Source organism: Ochotona princeps, chromosome 3 (assembly GCF_030435755.1).
Source record: "Ochotona princeps isolate mOchPri1 chromosome 3, mOchPri1.hap1, whole genome shotgun sequence".
NCBI classification, from domain to species: Eukaryota; Metazoa; Chordata; class Mammalia; order Lagomorpha; family Ochotonidae; genus Ochotona; species Ochotona princeps.
The window spans coordinates 70,460,705-70,480,599 of NC_080834.1; positions in this window are offsets into that span (position 1 = coordinate 70,460,705).

A 19,895-nucleotide genomic window follows, 5' to 3' on the forward strand; every position below is an offset into this window, starting at 1 on the left:
GCTTGGAAGTCCTAACTTTTTTTAGTGAAAGCTGAGGATATCACTGGATGTAGAAGAAGCTGACTTCTTCAGGCCACACTGCCTGCCTGTTAGACTATAGACAAATGACCCGCAAGAAGCACATCAGTTGGCTATAAGGCATAACTGAATTTAGTTGAATATATAGATAATTCAAAAGTGTTGAAAACAAGTCATGTACTAATTTGCTTTTCTCTTAGTTTCCATGGTAAACTAGAATTTTATTTTAACACCAAATAATCTTCCATTTTAGTGTAAAAGGGAAAAATTTGGAATGGAAACAGAAAATTAATATCACTTGTTAAAAGTGATTTGAATCATTGTATTCAGTATAATTGGACATCAGAATCAAAATACTCAAAATTGTGATGACTGATTTTACAGTATATAGATTCAATTTTGCATAACTAAAATGAAGAAAGGTATGGAAAAGGATTAATGCTTTAACAACCAACAGCATGCAGTCACAAAAATACTGAAATTACATGAATTTAAACAGTGTACATTTAAGTAAAAAGCAAAATGAACATAACAATTATATTCACTAAAATGTAATTTACTCACTACTTAAGCTTATATCCAATCAGTATGTTTTCATTTAATTACTAAATTACCTCCAGTAGTGTTTGTCAATAGTGGCTATATAATAGAGTCACATGAAAATAATTCTAAAACCTGCAGTGTCCAGATATCACCCAAGCTATTAAGACAACTCATCTGAAAGTGCTACACAGTTCTGAATACAGTTTAACACATGTCTCTGTATCGAAATATGCAAGATGGTTAAACCATAGACTGTTGTAGACAGCTTGCGTGATATAAGAAAAAAAAAACTTAGTTTGATGTTATCATGTTATTTATACCTCATTATTAACCCCCATAAGAATTAAAATGGTGCTTAAAATTATGGCATACAATGCTGATCTAGCTAACACAGGAAAAGGCACCCAGAGTCAGCAGTTAATTTTCTTGGAATTAGATATTGGTAAAACAGATGATCACACTCTGTTACTACCTAATCTATTAAGTATAAATGTTTATTTATATTATTAATTGAACAAACTAATAAAATAAAAGCTATACTAAGAACTTCTTGGATCTATGAAAAGATTCACCTTTTAAAGCAGAAATGCAAAATAAGGTATTTTCCAATACCAAAATATAAATAGCAAAATAAGTAAAAAATGATCCCTATGATCTCCTAGAATGTTACATTTATTATTGGCAAATTACAGTGAAATTATTAATAAAAGAAAAGAAAACAAGGTCAATTCAGACAGATTAATGAAAGAGAGAGACCCCAATTTTTTTTTTACTGTATTATAAATCATTATGTTGCTTTTTACGTCTGGACAATATTAGCTTATAAGAAAGAAGTTGGGAGTGAAAAAGAAAAAAGAAAATAGGAATCGCTTTTCATTGTAAAGGTCACTTAAACAAATGGGAACTTCCACTTAGATACAGATGGTAATATGGCATAGCTAGATCTAGGTCCTAGCTAATGAGACTTCTCTAATGCCTGGAAGATGTGATAGCATTTTAAGTGCTCAGTATTGGAAAGGCGTGCTGTGTATACTATTTAAAAGAAACAAAGAAAGGACAAATCAATAATACAGCAAGAAAAGAGGAAGATTATGAAAGAAAACAAAGAACTACTTACACACTAATTAAGTAAATATTTGGCCTACTAATACTGGGGTTATTATTACTATTATTATTATTATTATTAAAATTGTAATTGTATTCTATGAAATATGTCAAGAAGTACGCGTTCCTTTTGCCTGCAGCATATTGCATGGCATTCTCATACCTACAGGTTTCTCCTGCTTCAGTACTTGACAAGATTTCAGAAAAACTTGCTTGGGAAGAAAAGGTAGTTCTTCCTTCCTCGATTCACCAGGATACACATCTACCTAGCGCAGATAGGGAAAGACTAAGGGAAACCAGGATTTAGATCAATGTCCTTTCTACATTGCTTTAATTCACATCATCCAAGACAGTAGCATAAGAATGGACTCTCAAGACCCTTGTTTGCTATTGAGCTGTTAAAGAACATGAACCATGGCATAAGCTGCAATATACAATGATGTCTCTTAAATTTTTTTCAGATTTAATTATTTTTATTGGAAAGGCAGATTTACAGAGGAAAGGAGAGATAGAAAGATCCGATCCGAAGCCAGGAACCAGGAACCTCTTCCGGGTCTCCCATGCGGGTGCAGGGTCCCAAGGCATTGGGCCGTCCTCCACTGCTTTCCCAGGCCACAAGCAGGGAGCTGGATGGAAAGTGGCGCTGCCGGGACTAGAACCAGCGCCCATATGGGATCCCGGGGCTTCCAAGGCGAGGACTTCAGCCGCTAGGCCACGCCGCCGGGCCCAGTAAATAGAATCTTATACAATGCTTACAAATTTGGAAAAAAATAAAATTCCAAAATAATTAAAATATTCCAGATCATTTTAATAAGCAACAAATAATACTACATTTTTTTCACACTTACATGAATTTTATTATTAAACCTTGTTGTAAGTTTTATATTTTGCAGTATTATTCCTATTTTCTTTCTTTTCCTGAATTATAAATTATATTTGATCATAGGTGCAGAAAAAATAGCACCCAAGGGTGCTAATAATAATGTGTGAAATGAAAAGATAATATGCAGAGTGGGTGTTATGCCATAGCCAGTAAAGCTGAAATCAGTAATTCTGGCATCCCACTTGCTTCAGCGCTCCTCAAGGCCTGGCTGCTGCACTTCCAATTGGACTCCTGGTTAAAGGCCTGGAATGAGCTGCGGGTGATGGACCAAGTGCTTGGGCCCCTCCCATCCACAAGGGAGACACAGATGAAGCTCCTGACCCCTGCTTCCACCAGACATATGAGGAGATGAAAGATCTGCTCTCTCTCTCTCTCTTTCTTTTCCCTCTCACTCTTACTTTCAAATAAATAAACATCTTTCTAAAAATGCAATATTCATCTTCTATGAACTTTTTGAAGGACGCCCTAAGATAGAGTTTGATTCTATTTGCTGTTTCCAGCATCTGCTGGGGTTTGTGAATGTATCCTTGTATTACGGTAAGTCAAAACTGCATTTGCTTCACCTAACCTCCCCTACATCTTAGTTTGTCAACACAGCACACTGGCTGATTGCAAGCTCCTGCAGCATCCCAACATCCTAAGAAAGGATGGTACCAGATATTGTTAGTTCAGTGAAAAGATGCAAATTCACTACTCAAAGTTTCATTTCTACTGAATGTGTATCACTATCTTTCCACCACAAAGTCATTAACATGGAGCCATTAGTCAGTTGGGAACTCTGTGCATCTTCAGTTGATATCTATTGCTGGCAACCATTAAACTCTTAACAAAGGATCTCATTGCATTAAAAATATTTTCTATGGACTGGCACTGTGATATAGTGACACCTGCCATACCAGCATCCAGTATGGTTGCCAGTTCAAGTCCCAGGTACTCCACTTCTGATCCAGCTCCCTGCAAATATGTATAGGAAGCAGCAAAGGGTAGAGCAAGTATGAACGCATATTTGAGACCCATAAAGAGCTCCTGACTCCTGGCTTCAGACTGGCCCAGCTGCAACTGATGCAGCCCTTTGGGGAAGTTAACCAGTGCATGGCAGATCTCCTGCTCTCCCTTCACCCATGACTCCATGTTTCAAATGAACAAATAAATAATTTTTAGAAATGGTCAATTCTGAGTAATTCTATTAATTCAATACAGTGTCTCTCTGAAAAATACTACACTTTTGAAACTCCAGAAAATTATTGCCAATAAATAAGTTATAAAATACATCATGCTTGAAACATTGAATTTATTTGGTGGATACATTTCTCAAATTGATCTATAGTTTCAATACTAGCCCTATTAAAATTCATTATTTCTAACCTAAAAAGAAGTAACTTTTGAAATTTATATGAAAATGCAAACTAAAAGAGATTATAGCTGAATGAACTGCACTGCCTAATGGAGCTACAATAAATAATGCACTTATCAAGGAAGCAAACTTAAAGCCAAAATACAATTATGCTGATCAATGAAACAGAGTATTCAGAAATAGTCTCAGCAAATATCCAGTTTATTTTCTGACAAACTTACCAAGCTAATTGAACAGAATAATTCAATAATTGAAATATGAAAATCTGCATCTCTATGTGCAAAAATTAAAATTGAATTTCTTCCAGACTTAAAAGTTAATATGAAATGCATCACATGCTTCAATACAATGCCTTATTTTTAAGAACAGTATTAATAAAAACACAAGAGAAAAGTCCTCTTAACAGAAAGGAGGAATGCGTTTCTTAGAGATGATCCATAAGGAACCAAGAATAAGAACAGAGGGCTGACAAAGTTTGCTAGGAAGCCGTAGTCTTGTTTTATCAAAGCACTGTCAAGAACACAGAGACAAAATGCACCGAATGCAAGAAACTATTCTCATTACAGTTACTTAAACACTTATTTTCACTATTTATCTATCTAGGCATTTGCCATTCCTTTGTCTAGAGATTCAATAACTTAGTCTGAGCAAGTTATTAGTATAATCTTGTCAAAGAAAAACAGAGTGGGTAAAATATGTCAGATAACTCACATAAAGAGATACAAGAATTGCAAATAATCACATAGAGGTGTGAACTGCATTTCTGTCAGAAACCACTATTCACCACTCCATGAAAACTAGCATGATAAAATGAAATGACAACATATTTATAAAAGTGTAGGACAATTGGGAATTTTACATTTTGTGGATATTTATAGCTTATATGTGTACATTTGAAAATGAAAGTTCTGTTTCTTTAATTTCTAGTTTACTTACTTTTATCTAGTTGAAAACAGAGTGACTGGGATGTTGCTTTCATCTTTGGCTTCTGTCTCCAAATGTGTGTGGTAGCTGGAGCAGGGCCAGGACACAGCCAGGCGCCTAGGACTCAGTCCAGTTCTCCCAGGTAAGCTGGAGACACCAACAGCTACCTCACAAAGTGTACAATGACAGGAAGCTGGAATCAGAAGTGGAACTAGAATTCAAATTCAGCCACTCAGTGTGGTGTGCTGGCTTAGGTGAGCCAAATGATGATTCATTGGACATTCTTAAATAACATTCCTACCTCCCATAAAATGAGGCACATTTCATTGTACTGTCATACCTATAAAAAAGTAGAATTATTTTAATCATTATTACTGAAGAAGTTTTCATTTGCAATATTTCGCTATCATGATATCAGTCCCCATATGTTATATTCTATTTGTGAAAACTAAACAATGTATATACAAATATATTTTTGTTCTAATATGCTACAAATGCAGTATTATTGTTTATTAAACAGTATGCAATGTAGGTATTAATGAAATGAATACTTGTTTGAGAAAGCATGATGATACTTCAAAGTGTGGTTTCAAATTGTAAAATACGCTCAAGGGAAAATATTCATCATCTGACACTATTTTCACAGGAGAATACTTAAATTATGTTTGTAGTGAGTATTTCTATGCTAACTTTTCCCTTTTGCTCCATAATGTTTAGAAATGGACTGAAATGCTATTATAATACATCAAAATAATGTTGGAGCCTCTGTAAGCTTCCTTGACTTAGTGAACTTCAATTTTAAATATCATGTTCCTCATTTGCTACCATTTCATCCCAGTCATTTGAATTTCTCCATTGCAGTAAATGCTGACAGACCAAAGCTATCATCTGGCAGAGAGGAAAAACGTGCATCTGTGATGGAGTGGCACAAAACAGGAAGCTGAGTTCACCGAACCAGGGATTTTTTCTTACTTTTTCTAGTGAGTACTGTTGTGTAGGTTAATTAAGATACATCTCAGCCCTTTTTTTTAGGCAAAAAAAAAATATTGAACTATATGAATTCAGATATCCTTTTTATTCCTTTTCAGCCTATAATACTTGTGAAAAAGTAAATGCAAATAAAAGAACAAATATTATATTTTTTCACACACCTGATCCGTGTTCAGTGTTTCCCCATGACTTTAAGCATTAGATTTGGTTTATTGATACAGAACTTTTTTTGGGGATTTTACACTTAAAGTGACGCCATCACTTTAGGGCATGCACAATTAATTCAGTAATGCTGATATTGCTCATTGGTAGTATTCTTTTCATTCATTGATAAAAATATGTCCCCAACATCAGTCTTTGTATATATTTAATAAGTGATTTGAGGCTCCCGTTGTGACACAGGAATTCGAGTTGCTATTTGTTTTGTTGGCATTCCATATCAAACACCAACTTGAATCTTAGCTGCTTTGTTTCCCAAGCAGTTTCTTGCAAAAGTGCCTGGGAAGATGGTGTCTTCCCAGACGGTGCCTCAGTTATTCAGTCCTTTGCCATCCATATGGGAAAGCAGGTGTTTTTGCTGACTGTGTATTTTCTCCTTCCCACATGGTGAAACTTCCTGTGACACCCAAAATGAGGCCCCAGAACTGTTCTCTTAATGGTACCAGGCAGGAGTTACAAATAAATAGTTTGGCACATAAACAAAATTATTTGTTCCACATTTTTCTTTTGTGGCTTCCTCTCTTAAAAGAGATTTTTAAGTCAATATACAAAGAACTCTTCTATATTATAGTGATGAACAGTACTGTATTAAATATAACATGGTCATCAAGAGATGTACTATTTTGCAGTCATTTGAACTATTAAAAAGCAAACAGAAGGCTATAAAACCATTATTTTTTTAGGATTGAAGTTTCTTTTTTTAATATATATTTTTATTATATTATTTATGTATCTGAGGTGAAGGGGGATATTGAGGGAGAATCCCCACCCAGTCTCCCCCCCGCCCAAGGTCCCAGATGTAGGGCATGCTGAGATACTTGCTCAGGTAGTCTTAATAGACTTCCAGTTATGGATCGCTGCCAGTCACATCCCTCCCAGCTCGATTAGGTCATTGAAGAAGCCACTGATTGTCACAGTCCATCATGGAGTCTTCGTTTGCCCAGTATTTCGCTGCCCAACGTTTAGCTGAGGTGGTTGATTGACCTGTTCCGTCCTCCGTCCTCTCTTAGCCAGGTATCTGAGTCCAGCAGTTCAATTGGGGAGATCACCAAAATAACCTGGCTGCATAGCACATTTGACATTATTGCCCACATGAGGAAGGAGAACGAGTGGATTTATAATAACTTTTGGCCATTTGGGATTCTGGAAGTGTTCATGCACCTACCCATTAAACCAAGTGCTTTGGAAAAGGGCTTCCCAGAGCACGGGGTTAGACTCCGCGTGTGAGCTCATCATCTTACCATGGTTTTTTTGTTTTGTTTTGTTTTTTAACTACTAACACAACATTGTCTAAAAAAGAGGGGTAAGATTCATTTCCTTTTGAGGCTCTTATAAAGGTGTAGGGCCTAACTTAGTCTTTGGGCCATCCTCCACTGCTTCTTGAGTCACCATAGGAAAGACCTCAAAGAAGTGGAGCAACTGGGACTCAATTCAGCACCCAAAAAGTGCTGAATATAAGTAGGTACCACAACACTAGCTCTGTAGACAAAGTCAGGTAGTCAAAAAGGTCAGGCCTTAATCTAGTAGGACTATGTTTTATTTTGTTTTTATTTTATTGTTGTTGTTTTTTTTAAGTAGAAACAGAACTATCAGGTGTCTACAGACATGAGAGAAGATATGATAGGACATAATAAAAAGAGCCTTTGCAAGTCAAAGGGAGATGCATTAACAAAAACCAAATATACTAACATCTTGATCTTGAATTTCCAGTATGTAAAACCATGACAAAATAGCTGTTTAAGCCACTCAAGCTGTGCTGTTTGATTACACAATCCTAGTTGACTAATATGTTTCCCTTGATCTAAAATATGGACAACAAATATAAAATTTTTAGTAGCAAAATTTTGCTTGTACAAATATATCGATAAAAATGTGAAATCAGATTAGCAAAATATATTTAAGCTAACACAATGATCATTTATCTGGATTACTTATGCTTAAGACACTCTCTTAAATCAGATAAATGTTCAGATGCAAGATTCTTAATTTTTTTTTTAAAAGATGTATTTATTTTTATTACAAAGTCAGATACACAGAGAGGAGGAGAGACAGAGAAGAAGATCTTTCATCCAATGATTCACTTCCGAAGTGACCGCAACGGCTGGTGCTGCGCTGTTCCGAAGCCAGGAACCAGGAACCAGGAACCTCTTCCGGGTCTCCCACGCCAGTGCAGGGTCCCAAAGCTTTGGACCGTCTTCAACTGCTTTCCCAGGCCACAAGCAAGGAGCTGGATGGGAAGTGGCGCTGCCGGGATTAGAACCAGCGCCCATATGGGATCCCGGGGCGTTCAAGGCAAGGATTTAAGCCTCTAGGCCATGACGCCGGGCCCAATATTCTTAATTTCATTTGTTCTTTCAGTGGCGGCAATTTCAAGAAAGTATCCTTTTCTGGGATGTCCAGAGAGACATTGTATGCATTTAGGTCTTGGGTTCTTACTGTCGTTACACTTGTAAAAGACTTAATGACATGTGAGCCTTAGAAAACAGACATTTATCTGGGAAATGTTAAGTATTCTATTCTTCTGCTGTGGCCGAATCATGTAAAGCTGTAAAACTTAAATCCATATTTAAATTTACCCAAGTTTTTATTTTGTATCTTAGCATTTCCTTGCTTATAGAGAATGTACTGGTTTTCTCTGTACCCTTCTATGTCTGCCAATTTTTCTTATGTAAGAGAATATTTTTTTATTCATATCTCCCACCAAATCAATCCGTCATACAGAACACATACTCCTCCTCCTTTTCCCATCAACTAAGCTATGTCAAATTACCTTTCTTCTTGTTATTTTTCTTGTGTTCCACATAAATGTTCATCTGTTCTGTGGCAAGAGTATGAGGGTAGAATGGACACGAGGTTTTTATTTTTTCATATTTTGTAAATTGTAAATATGCTTAAACCAGTATTTGTATGTACAGTATGGGCTTGTACAGGAGCATGCAGGAGCTGCCTGTGAAAATAATAACAGAAAAGCTTCTGCCATACTCTCCCTGAATATATAGAAATCAGCTGCAGATTTAAAGTTTTATAAATAGTTTGGAAGATTTAGACTGAGTAGTATATTCCTCTCATTTTCATCCTCATCATCTTTTTGTCCTAGATTTTTACTCTTTATATCAAACATGTTTTATTTCTATGCTTTTATTCCTCCAACAGAAACCTAATAAATATGGAGTAGCTTATGGTTTCAGAACACTTCAAGTTATTAAAAATTCTTTCAGTATAAAATCAAGGATAGAACAAAATGTCTCTTCATATCCTTAAAGCAAAAGCATCTCTTCTCGGTTTTTTAAAATAAGCATGTTTTTCTGTTCTCCCACATTTAACTTTATCCACTTACCTCTCACTTCTCATTTTAGCAAATATCAAAGCTTACTCTTCATCCTTCATTGATTTTTAAAAAACATTTATATATTTTCCTTGGAAAGTCATATACAGAGAAGTTGATAGACAGAGAGAAAGATCTCCCATCTGATGGTTCACTCCCCAGTTGAACACAATCCAAAACCAGGAGTGAGGAGTCTGTTCTGAATCTCCCACGCGGGTGCAGGGTCCCAAGGCCTTGGGCCATCCTCCACTGCTTTCCCAGGCCACAAGCAGGGGGTTGGATGGGAAGTAGGGCCGCCAGAATATGAACTGGCACCCATATGGGATCCTGGTGCTTGCAACGTGAGGATTTTAGCTGCTAGGCTACCGCACTGGGTCCCCTTAATTGATTTTTAAATGTTAATTGATCGATGCTTTATTTTATCTTTAAGAGCTTTCAATTGTAAACCCACAGCTTTATGATTCTACTATAATTCTGTATTTGGTCCTTTGCCTTTTTCACACTCATTTTCATTATAAAAACTAACATATATATAACTTAAATATTTTTATTGTAATCTGTGTGAATGATGTTAAGTAGAAAACAAAGCAGCAAGTATGCGATACAAAATAGGTAAAATCTACTTCGATAATCTGCGACAAATAATTTTTTTTTCTAACAGCTTTCTTTGCAAAGTGAAAAAAGTAAACCTCAAAAAAAAAAAGGTAGGGGAAAGCACCTTCCTGGAGAAATCATGGAGACAGAATATCTCCTGAAAGGAGAAAGACATGGAAACAAATAATTTTTTGAGATTTATTTATCTTTATTTGAAAGGCAGATTTTACTGAGAGAGATGGAAAGAGAAATAGATAAAGGGAGAGAGAGACAGAAGTCTTCCATGTGCTGATTCTCTTCCAAAACGGCTGTGATGCCTGGAGTCGAGGAAATCAGATGCAGGAGCATCCTCTGATCTGCCACGTGGGTTCAGGTGCCAAAAGACTTCAGCCATCTCCTGATGCTTTACACGACATGGGTGAGGAGCTGGACTGCAAGTCCAGCAGCCAGACACAGATTGGCATCTGCAGCACAGGTGGACATTTAGTGTGCATGCCTCATGCCAGTTGATTTATTTCTTGCTTCCCAGGAATAGTTTAAAAAAATCAGCAAGTGAATTTCCATACAGTATGACAAATTGAAATATCACTTCAAATGTATCTATGTAGTCCTGTGCAAGCTTCTAAATTCTGCGCATCATTACACTTTGAACCAATTAATAAGAATCAGAGTTAACTTTTCAATTCAAAGACTACCCTTAATTAACTTTCTAACACATGTTGTCTTAATTTGGATATTAAAATAAAAGATATTTCTGCTTCACTAAATGACTTTTTTACTTATTGCTTAGATTTTTGTGTGAAAGTTGGAAATTCCGTAGCATGTTATTTAACTACATGTTGTCCTTTTTTTTTAAACTTTATTCCTGTTGTCAATTTTGTTTTATAGCTTTTCATTTAAGGCAATGAATAGTAATGGCAGTATGCGTCTCTGTGTCCAGATCAAAAGAGTCCCGATGGAACTGCTGAATGTATCTTGACAATAGGATTCTGGACTGTCTCACTTTGTCTATACTGGCAATGTTTGGATGCACTGGAATAACACATTGATAGCCTAATGACTGCTTTTGAAGGACTATACTATTAAAATAATATGTACAAAATCAGTTGGGAGGAGGTAATTGAGGGAGGGAGGTAAGGGAAATCCCAGAGACTACAGAATTGTATCATTAACTAAAAATAATATAGAAAGAGAAAAAACAATTATGTGTAAAGGCATTCTATTTATTTATTTTTTAATTATTTTATTTTGGTAATTTTTACCTAGTCTATCAGGCACAAAGGGTCAAAGGCTACAGGAAAGTTGATAAAACCATTGTTTCCACATTAATATTATTTTTTTCTGTATTCAGGGTAAGGGAAGAGATAAGGGGAAAAGCCCCACCCGGCCTCCCATCCATTCCAGGTCCTCGATGTGGGGCATGTTTTGAGGCACCTGCTCATGCAGTTTTGATAGTTCAACAGTTCTGAATTGTTGCCAAAATCACCTCCCAGAGTGATGAACTCTATTCAGAATCCACTGGCTGACATAGTCTCTTCATGTTTGGGACTCTGAGATCAGCAGTTCAGTTGGAAGGGTGCCCAAAGAAACTCCGTCTCAGGTGATCTGAAGCCAGATTCTTGTGTGTTTTTCAGTACAGGGTCTGACACAGCCCATCACTCCAATCAGCTAATGCACATGCTGGTGGTTGCAATTGCTGGGTCAGTTCTGTTTCCAGCCCTGTCTTCCAGGCGAAACAATGGGTGTTGCAGTCCAGCCCGATCCTGCCCACTTCATACTCGGCCCTCACACAAACCAGTGGGAGTTGCAGCTTAGCTGGGGCAACTCCCCATCACCCCTACCAGGCCTGCACCCTACCCTGGCTCCATGCTTGAAAGTATATATTGCAGACTTGTTCAGTCTGTCCCACATCCCATTTAACTCTCGTACATGTCAATGGACATTGAAGCCTAGTGCAACCCAACCTACTGTATTAGGTATCTCACACAAATACTGGCAGAAGATGTTCTGTCTAGCCACCCCTGCCTCAATCCTGGTTTTCATGCTCTCCAGTGGGAGTGGTAATCCAAGAGGGAAGTGCCCAATATTCCTCTACTAGGCCATTCCGACTCCCTGATTCTGCACTCTTCAGGTGGCTCAGCAGCTTACCTTGACAGAATTAGCTCCCAGTGCCAACCTCTGCCAGCTGATGCCATGGCAAAGCCCAACCAACCCTTATCCACTCTGATGTATGCTTGAACCAGTAGAAACAATCAACTAAGCCTAGCTTTTCCCTGTTCTCGCTTACATGAGGCCCACAGGTATAATAGCCCTGCCTGGTTGGCCCCCATCCCAATTCACACTCTCCAGTGGGAGTGGCTGTCCAGCAGGGGAGCCCTCTACATTCCCCATACTGGCATTGTCCTCTCCCTCCCTGGTTCTCACATGTCCTGGTTGGGCACTGTGTCCCAGTCTGGTATGGCCCACATCACCTTGGCATTTGTCAGTGTGTTGGGCCTGGCCCAACCCACCCCCAATTCCAGCTGAGGCTGGTGAGGATTATAGCCTAGTCCAGCCCAGCAGGCACCCAATCCCGACCTTAATGTGCACTGGTATGTCTTGTGACCATACCTGGCCAGACCCATACTCTGTTCTGGTGCTTGGATTTGCCAGCAGGTGATGTAAACTGGTTCAGCCTGGTGTGCCCCCAACCTATGCCACATGTATGCCTGGGGGCACCTTTCTCTGGCCTGGTCTTGGCTGCTCCCTATCGTGGCTCTTCCAATCACTCTAGGGACTGTGTCCTGCCAAAGGAGTTTACCAATCTCCTCCATCAGATCCTCTCCCAATGCAGATCTTGCGCACACTGGTGGGTCCATGAACCAGTCTTACTCAATTCACCTCCTGTCGTAGCAGGAATAGTGGCCTCCCTGACTGGCCTTCAACCAATTCCAGTTCTTACTGTTGGATGTTTCAGTCCAGTCAAGGATCATCCACATCAAGACATGGCTCACACATGGCTCAGTAGAGGCAGAAACCTAGCCTAGTCCATCCAACATCTACCCTGGTCCTCCAGAGCAGCAGATGGTGCTGGAGTCTAGCCTAGCCTCGTACATCCAGTCACAGTCCACACTTGTGCCAAGGGAGACTGCAGCCATGTCCAGACCATAACGCAAACCCCACTTTAGCCCCGCACTCACCAGTGGAAACCCCAACCCCATAAGGGTGTCTTCTTTGCGTTCCAATTTGGCCTTGTCCCAATCGTAGATCACACACATGCCAATGGTTACTCTGACCCAACTTGGCATAGCTCCTCATGTGTCTTGGCCTTTGCCTTACATGCTGTTACCTAGTATCAGTGGCTCATGCAGGCAAGTCTGTGTAAGAGCCTAGCTCAGCATGACCTGTGCTCCATCCTGATTTCTGCTCTTCCTTGAGAGTAAAGATTTGCTCAGCCCTGCCTGGTCTGCCCCATTCCAGTTGCAGCTTGTCCCACTCCATATCCTGTTATAGGATGCACATTCAGGTGCTGCTGCCTTATTATGCCCAGACTGTTGTCAGTTCCTTTACCCATAAGTGATGGTAAGTTCCATGGTCACACCTAGCTCAGCCCATCATTTTTACAGTGAGGGAGAAGTATTGGGAGGGATATAGCAACATCTGACTTGTGATGTTAACTTGTATTTTAGTAATAAATATATTTTTTTAAAGATTTATTTTATTTTTATTGGAAAGGCGGATATACATAGAGGAGGAGAGACAGAGAGGAAGATCTTCCATCCAATAATTCACTCCCCAAGTGAACGCAACGGCTGGTGCTGTGCCAATCCGAAGCCAGGAGCTATGAGCCAGGAATCTCCCCCAATATGTCCCACACGGGTGCAGGAACCCAAGGCTTTGGCCCATCCTCAACTGCTTTCCCAAGCCACAAGCAGGGAGCTGGATGGGAAGTGGAGCTGCCAGGATTAGAACCGGTGCCCATATGGGATCCCGGGGTGCATTCAGGGCAAGGACTTTAGCCACTAGGCCATGGTGCCGGCCCAGTAATAAATAATATTTAAACATTTTTCTTATTTTTCTTATTTATGAATTATTCCAGTATTTTTATGAAGTGTTTTTTTTTTTTGGTATTGGAAAATCAGAATTACAGAGAAAGAAAGATAGAGAGAGAGTGTTTTCTCATTATAAAATAAGCTGCATTTCCTTTCTTGATATCTAAAGTGTGGAGACTAGAGTGAAAAGGTGCATTCAAATTTGCATAGAGATTTTGAAATTCAACCAATTAAGCACTTCCAGTTCAATATTTACTAAATTTTTGTGTGTGTTGGAGTGAGTCTGGGGATTGTTGCAAGATAGTGGCCACTTGTATTTATTTGGTTTTCATTAGGAAACCACCTTCACATAATGGGTTAATTGAAGAGAGTTTAATGTTGAAATTTGTTGTTTGGTTTTATGCATTCTTAATCCATTTTTAAACATCTGAAATTTCCCTAAAACTTCAAAAATCAGGGTTGGGCCAGTCCAAAGTCAGGAGTGATAAACTCATTATGGATCTTGCACAAGGAAGGAAGGGGCCATGCATGTACTGTAGTCACTATCCGCTGCTTTCCCAGGCACATTAGTGGTGAGACTGATCATCAGTGGAGCAACCAGTGCTTGAACTAGTGTCATATGGGACACAGGCAGCTCATACAGGATGCAGGCAATATCTTAATTGTTTTGTTTTAAATTATTTATTTAATTATTTGAAAGTCAATGTTACAGAGCCATATATCTTTTATCTATGATTCACTCACTACATGCTTATATCAGCTCGATCTGGAGCCAGAATCTTACTCCAGATTCATTATATATATGGCAGTCCCCCAAGTTCTTGAGATAACTTCCGCTACTTTCCCAGGATGTTATTGTAGAGTTGGATACGAAAGGAGCAGCCAGGGCTCAAACTGATGTCCATATAGGATGCTGGCACCACAGGTGCAGATATGCCTGCTGTCCCATAATGCCAGTCCCTACACAGACACAGACTCTTAGAAACACAGACTCTTAGGAACAGAGCAAATTCAACATCAACAGAATTCCTTCCGGCACAGGGCATTCTCTACATCCATCCTGTTACATCAAGCCATCTAATTTTGAGGCCATATTCTTTCCTGTTTTAGATTTTTCAAGTGGAATTGCACCATATATAACAGTATCAGCTTGATCATTTTTACTTAACATAATGTAGTTGAGATCACCTCTTGTTGGATGTATTGATTGCTTCTTCTCTATTTCCAATCACTGATGATCTATAATCATTATGACCTGGAAGCTATCTATTTATTAATGTATTAACTTTAAGGGCTTTATTATTACTATTATCATTTTATGATACAGTTCCATAGGCAATGGAATTTCCATTTTACCCTCCCCAAATATACGCCCCTTGCTAATCAGTTTCCCCATATTATTACTATAGTATAGTTCTTCATTAACAGTCATACGCACATCATTGCAGGCATGGACAATGACAAAGAGTCCAGCATCTTATTGTCAAGATATGGATAACATCTTCACTGGGAGTTCATCTTTGATTTGGAAGTAGAGATGCATACTACATTGTATCCTCACATCTGGATATGATAATCTCCATTACACAACTACTTTACCTCCCCTTTAATGAAAAGCCACAAAACAAAATCAACAACAGGAACAAAACAAATAGACAAAATGTGCCCTGAAGTTAAATAACATGCTACTGAATGACTAATGTGTCACTGAAGAAACAAAAAAGAAAATCAGGAACCTTCTTGAAAAAAATAATGTTACTGTATGATGTATGAGTCAGTGAAGAATAAGAAAGTGTTTTTGAAGAGATGAAACTAAATAAAATTTACAATCTGTGAGATAAAATTTCCATTTATCTTTCTTGGTGAGATATGTCTTCTGTAGGCAACAGATAGATTTTTATAATCCAGTCTACTTATCTATAATGTTTGATTGATGAGTTTAAACCATTTACATTCAGGGTTAATATGAATGGGTGGTAATTTGGGAATAACACTCAGGAGGAGCACAGAACTCCCAACAGGGTTGACCAAAAGCGATTTTCACCGCAATGCATGATAATCAAGATCTCTTCAATCAAATATAAGAAAAAGATCCTTAAATGTGCATATGAAAAAAATAAAAAATCAGTTAACATATAAAGGAATGCCAATAAAATTCACAGGATACTCTGCAAGCTAAAAGAGAATGGATCAACATATTTCAGATTCATTTTTCTAAGATTTATTTATTTTTATTGGAAACTCAGATATACAGAGAGGAAGATCTTCCATCCCATGATTCACTTCCCAAGTGACTGCAATGGCCGGAGCTGTGCTGATCAGAAGCTAGGGGCCAGGAGCCTCTTCTGAGTCTTCCACATGGGTGCCGGGTCCCAAGGCTTTGGCCCATCCTCAACTGCTTTCCCAGGCCACAAGCAGGGAGCTGGAGGGAAGCGAGCCACCGAGATTAGAACCAGCACCTGCATGGGATCCTGGCCTGTTCAAGGTGAGGACTTTAGCAGCTAGGCCATGGTGCCGGGCCGCTTATTCCAGATTCTAAAAAGCAACAGGTTGTTGGCCCAAGATAATACACAAATCAAAATTTTCCTTTATCTTTGAAAATGAAATAAAATTCTTCCACAGTAAATAAAAGTTAAAAGAATATTCTTCTTCCAAATCTGTCCTATTAAGGATACTTAGAGATGTTCTCTTGACAGAGAAAAGGAATAGCATCTCCCAAAACCAAAGGCAAGCGTGAAGAACACCCCAGTAAAATAACAACAGAAGACTAAATCAATGAACAACCCCATTGCTAAAATGACAGAACCTGGAAGTTATTTAAGAGCAGATTGTTGTCTGGGCATCTGGCTCAGCATTGAGGATGCATGTGTCCAATATCTGAGTTCCTGTGTTGGATACTCACTGTACTGCTTACTTCAGCTTTCTGCTGACAGAATCTGGGGGGCATTTGTAATTGTTCAAGTGACTGAATTACTTCAATCCACATGAGAAACACGGTTTGTATTCCTGGTTTTCAGCTTTGGGATTCTCTTGCAGGTATTTGCAGAGTGAATGAGCATGTTGCTCTCTCTCTTCCCTGTCTGTCTCTGTTACTCAAATAAAGAAATAAAAATATGCAGGACTACTATGATACTTATAGTAACTGTTGTATTGGAGGATTAGGGTGGACCAGGATTAAGTATAGTGCAGATAGTTGGAAGCTTCCAGGCTGAGAAGGGACCAGCTGGAATCATTGGGTAGATAATTACTGATACAAAACGTTGGGGAGAAAGAACATTTTGAGTAGCCCAACTTAATAAGATTGTTTCTGAAGGCAAAGCAGGATGCTCTCACATTAACGGGATTCAGACATACAGGGTAGTTGTATATCAAAAGGTAGGGGATTATGGAGTAAATCACATTCAGGGACAGAGCCCAGAGTTGGACCTAGTGAGAAAGAGAACTCAGATGATTCAGATTAAACATAGTTTAACAAAAACTTTTTGCCACTAAATGTACCAAAGTCCAGTTATTAATCATCCCATAGAAGACATCTAAACATAATGTTCTGACAATGATGAATAATGTAGCTATGAATATTCATTTAGAGTTTTTTGTGGATACATAATATTTCATTTGTCTAATATAAATAGCTAGAAGTGGTGTAGGTTGGTCAGTTGATAGGAAATTCATCAATATTATTAACTTTAATTATCAATGTCTGTATCAACAACTCAAAGAAAAAATATATTATTAATTCATATGTAGAAAGCATTTGGCAAAATTTAGCATCTATTTACAATACAAAGTGTCAATGAACTAAAAATCTCTGGTTTCAACAGAATCATATGTACTAAATGTGTCTTTGATTTTGGAATAATATTCTCCTTGAAGATGATTCAATTCTATTTTTATTTCTTATTTCTGTATCACATGATGTGATATACATCTACTACTGCATGTTTAAATCTATTATAATAAATGCTAACATAAACAAAATAGCAGTAAAAGAAAAATGGCTCAGTTATATTCAAGATTTAATGCTTTGTGAGACAGATTTAAATAAGACAAAAATAAGGGGATTTTGATTCTGAGCTAGATAATGAAGCTTTGTTTTGTCTCATTTTGGAAAGCATTTGCCTTTTTTCAGAAAGCCAGAGATAATATGATGCTGTATTTAGTTAGCAGAAGGAACATAGGTTATCAGAAAACAAAACCTTTTATTCTTATTTTAATTTTAGAATGCATAATATAAGTTATACGTTTATTTACAGTGTAGGGTGCTATATAGTATTTGTTTACATACACATATATATATATATAATCCAATGTCCAATCAGGGTGAACATATCCATTTCTTCAAACATTTCACATTTGCTCATAATGAAACAAAAAGCCCTAAGCTACTGCTCAGTTCAATTTTACTGCAAAAATAAGCCTCTATAATCTTTTTAGCATGAAACAGAAAACAGGTTGACATACATTCATTAAGAATTAGAGCTTTCACTTCATTCACTTAAACATACTGATCAAACAACATTTGATATAACTAGTAGAAGAACTGGCTTACTAGTTTTCTATATATAATGCAAATCACATAGTATTACTTTTTTCGGTTCCTTTTTAGAACTTTTTTACATAGTTATTTTTTATACTGACTATCATGGGTTGAATGAATTAGTATATTTTATCAATAACATAGACTATATCACTCAATTTGCTATTCAGTGGGCACACATTTTAGAAATTATTGTGACTACACCATTTTTATTTTCATTTAAATGCATTCAGTTTAATTCCTAGCAGCCTTGATTCTCCAAAAATTGTATGTATTATGCACCCCACCAACTGGAATCTAATTAGTGCTGTCCAGTGAGAAAAGATAACAGGATGCATTTACTTAGGTGCTTATATCCATATTCAATTTTATCCTGAAATAATTATGTTTTAATCATAATTTGCAAAAATTGCATGGAGCTATCCAATCTATCATTTAACCTGTCTCCCTCAACTCTTACAGCATACCAAATTCTGAATACATGTATTTTCCATGTCTGGCAAGGTGTCACTTCAGGAATCTCTCCTTAAATATATTTCCTTAAATATGTGTTATGTAACATTTGGGGTTTTGTTGCCACTACCCAGTACAATTTTACTGAGATTATTAATACATTGAATTGGCATGGGTACAGCAAGTATTGATTAATGTCAGTGTTATGTTCCAAAAAGCAGCTGCTAGGACCCTCAGCTTCAATGGACTTTCTTTCAAAAAGGCTAAAAGAAAGAGCAGCCATTGGCAGCAAACATCAGGGGCACACATGCCCTGTGCTCTGGAAATACCATCTTCATTTCTGGGTCTATTTCCAGCTTTCTGAATTGGAAGCAGTTTCTTGAAATTGTCAATTGCTCAGTGCAAGTCCAATATATCCCTTTTAACTTCAACACTCCTGAAACCTTGTAATCACAGTTCAATATCTTCATAATTTACCTAGCATAACTTTTCCTGGATGGGCCTTGATTGAGGCATTATGTTGAAGAGATGGCTATTTAGAGGAGCCTATAAACACAGTGATGACATCAACATTTTTACTAATGTGAATAATAAAAGAGCACCTTTTTGTTGGGAATACAGTTTTCCAGGAATTTTGAAAATAAATTTCTTTAAACTTCCTTTAAAATGTCCTTGTAAAATAAATTCCTTTAATGCACACAAGATGCATTTAAAAAGTTAAGTAAGAGTGATACATAAGCCAGCTTTGAAGTTTGTTTCTAATTGTAAATAAGTCATTTTTAAAATAAATTCAAGGGATCACAAACTAACTCAATGCTCCCAAGCAACCATTGTAACAGTTCACTTAGGAGTAACTCTCATCCAGCCATCAATATGGTTACAATTTTGAAGTTTAATGATAAAGCAAGAATATACTGCCA